The sequence below is a fragment of the Haemaphysalis longicornis genome, unplaced genomic scaffold, assembly GCF_048455015.1.
Source record: "Haemaphysalis longicornis isolate Haplotype H1 unplaced genomic scaffold, Haemaphysalis longicornis Haplotype H1 scaffold_1, whole genome shotgun sequence".
Lineage (NCBI taxonomy): Eukaryota > Metazoa > Arthropoda > Arachnida > Ixodida > Ixodidae > Haemaphysalis > Haemaphysalis longicornis.
The window spans coordinates 73874115-73877166 of NW_027526203.1; the positions used below are offsets into that span (position 1 = coordinate 73874115).

The 3052-nt window shown below is 46.2% G+C and overlaps 1 non-coding gene across 1 annotated transcript; it reads left to right on the forward strand.

The window, feature by feature from the left end:
- The first annotated feature begins 1413 nt into the window (after positions 1-1413).
- Trnaa-ggc (transfer RNA alanine (anticodon GGC)) lies at positions 1414-1486 on the forward strand. The gene has a single exon. It is a non-coding gene; the product is annotated as a tRNA-Ala (tRNA).
- Positions 1487-3052: the final 1566 nt, after the last annotated feature.

Below are 3052 nucleotides of genomic sequence, written 5' to 3' on the forward strand. Positions count from 1 at the left end.
TTTACTGCAGTTGACAGCCCCTTTTTGGGGGGTAAATTTGTTACCGCGAACGCGCCGTTCGTGCGGTCATTCACCATTTGCCATGCACGCGGTTCCCCCACCCCTCCGTTTCTAGGACAGTTTAGTTAACTCTAAAATTTCTCATTCATTCCTCACTTCTTTCCATGCCTCCATTCTGCTGTGACATGCTTTGATCAAATACACGGAAAATTCTTGAGTCTTACTGGTGAGCGATTTAATAGTAACTTCCACGCAGGACACACCTAGCTACTTCCTACCTAGCTACGTATTCTTATAATTGGTTGCGTTGCTGGCACCTGCGCCCTTCTGTGACTTCTGTGAACTTGTGGACTGCCCTGACATTCCCCACGCCGCCGGTATTTAGTATTTTCAGAAATGAATGTGTCACCGGCGGCCTCCGTTCTGTATTTGTTGTTTTTGTACTTTGCATTTCGTGTGTCGAGACGTTCACTGCACCATTCGTTTATTCGTGTAATTCGTATGTGCAGTGTCTGTTTTTCACCAGCTTCCCACCCCGCCTTTTTTTAATGAAATGAAGTTCTATATTGCTTTGCTTTTTATAAAACAGTTTGTCGTCCACGATACCGCATCTCCTTTTTTTCTTTTCGTTGCTGTAGAGAGTTTTTGAGGAGCACCACAGTACGAAAGTTTGTACGCACATGTATAGTGTCATCCCTTTCCCTGTTCCCTCGCCCCAACCCCCAAATGTTCTGAACGAGGGTGCACTGTAGCACACCTTCTGCACCTATATAAGGGTGCGTGCTTCTAGGTTCTATGTTACTCAGGTGAAACGTCAGTAAACCGCTATTTTTGTTTTTCATCGTGAGTCAACCATTTTCTCAACTATTTCTTCTGGCTCCTCGAGAAGTTTCTTGTACTATATATATATATATATATATATATATATATATATATATATATATATATATATATATATATATATATATATATATATATATATATATATATATATATATATATATATATATACATATATATAAATATATATATATATATATATATATATATATAGAAATAAGGGTTGGCAGTCGAGAAAACCTCGGAAAGCAAAGGGGAGGATGTGGTAGATCATTGAAACAGATTAAGAATTTGGGAAGAAAGAAAGTGAAGAAAAAATGCCCGCCAGGTGGGATCCGAACCCACGACCTCCAGAATACCGGTCTGGCAGTCTTGGTGCCATAGGGAGCTTAAGAGGGTTCAAAGCTGGTCGAGCACTCTGGACATGTCGTAGACACTCGTGTCACGACCCGGGGGTTAAAAAGAAGGTCCCCTTCACCCCGAGTAGTCCGAATGGCGCTGGCTACCACCCCCAAGCACAGGAAGCAAAAACACCTAACATAAATAGCCCAGAAAGTGAAGGGGAGAATCGCCCCGCCGGTAGCGTAGTGGTTATCGCACCAGACCGGCATTCTGGAGGTCGTGGGTTCGGATCCCACCTGGCGGGCATTTTTTCTTCACTTTCTTTCTTTCTTCCCAAATTCTTAATCTGTTTCAATGATCTACCACATCCTCCCCTTTGCTTTCCGAGGTTTTCTCGACTGCCAACCCTTATTTCTGTGTTATTTTCAACGAGCCCCTCATTTCCTATATATATATATATATATATATATATATATATATATATATATATATAGCGAATCAGAAAATGGGAAATGAGGGGCTCTGTGAAATAAGACAGAAAATAAGGGTTGGCAGTCAAGAAAACCTCGGAAAGCAAAGGGGAGGTTGTGGTGGGTCATAGAAAGAGATGAAGAATTTTTTGAGTCGAAAAGAAAGTGGTGAAAAAATGCCCGCCGGGTGGGATCCGAACCCACCACCCCCAAGTGCAGGAAACAAAAACACCTTAACATAAATACCCGAGAAAGTGCTGGGGAAACAGCCCCGCTGGTAGCGTAGTGGTTATCGCACCAGACCGGTATTCTGGAGGTCGTGGGTTCGGATCCCACCCGGCGGCGTGAAATAAATTGCCCGGACGCTCAGACGCGAAAGAGAGAAAAGGAGGAGTGCGAGTGGGAAAGGCGAAGGGCGCTTGGCTTTTCCGCCGTTGTGCGCACTCCCTGCGCTCTGGGACCTGCCGGAGCCGCCGGAGCTGTGCCCTCTGCGCTGCGCTAGCCTGTGCTCATGTACGTGAAGTGTTTCAATCGGCATGTTGTATTTCGCTTTCTGCGACGGCCGCGCTGTGGATTGAACGCCTAATCATTCATATTCTAACGCAGTTACGAGTGCTTCAACCGTGCCTGTGTTGGATTTCGCGTTCTCAACAGGTGTTTCCCGCCGCTTATGCACTTACGTGAAGCGGCAAGTGTTTGGATCAAGCCGGTCGTGGTTTGGGTCACGACAGCCGGTCGTGGTTTGGATACACAGTGTGCGCTACCGCATCCGCTCCTAATGCTCTTACGTGAAGTGCTTCAACCGTGCCTCTGTGCGTGATTACGCGTTCTCAGGCGTTGCCCGCTGCTGTAGATTTCGAAGTGCCTCAACCGTTCGCCAATCGCCGTGTATATGAACCGGTTGTTTCTCGAGCGTGTATCTAGATCTACACCATTCACCCTGTGGTGATCGACCGCCGCTGTAAAAGTTATAAAAGTCAACCTTTAATTGTCAGGTGTTGCCCGCCGCTGTGGATTTCCAAGTGCCTCCTCAGCCGTTCGCAAATCACCGCGTGGTTGGAACTGCTGTTTGTCAAACGTGGATCTGCACTGTTTACCCTACATGGAATCAGCTTAACCTTTGGCCCGAAAATTGCATTTTGTGCCCTGATTGTTTCTGCGATAGTGCAGACCACGGGTGCAGACAACCGTGTTGCTTCAGATATATTTTCTTTCTAGCGTTCCGTGCTGACGAGACGGCAATTGGAACTCCCTAAAGTTTCGTCAGGCGGAATGATAACTGGCCAGAGTCCTTCAGTGATTTACTATTGCTCTATTTCACGCTCTCGGTCGTTCGCAAATCGCCGCGTGGTTGGAACGGCTGTTTGTCAAACGTGGATCTGCACCGTTTACCCTACATC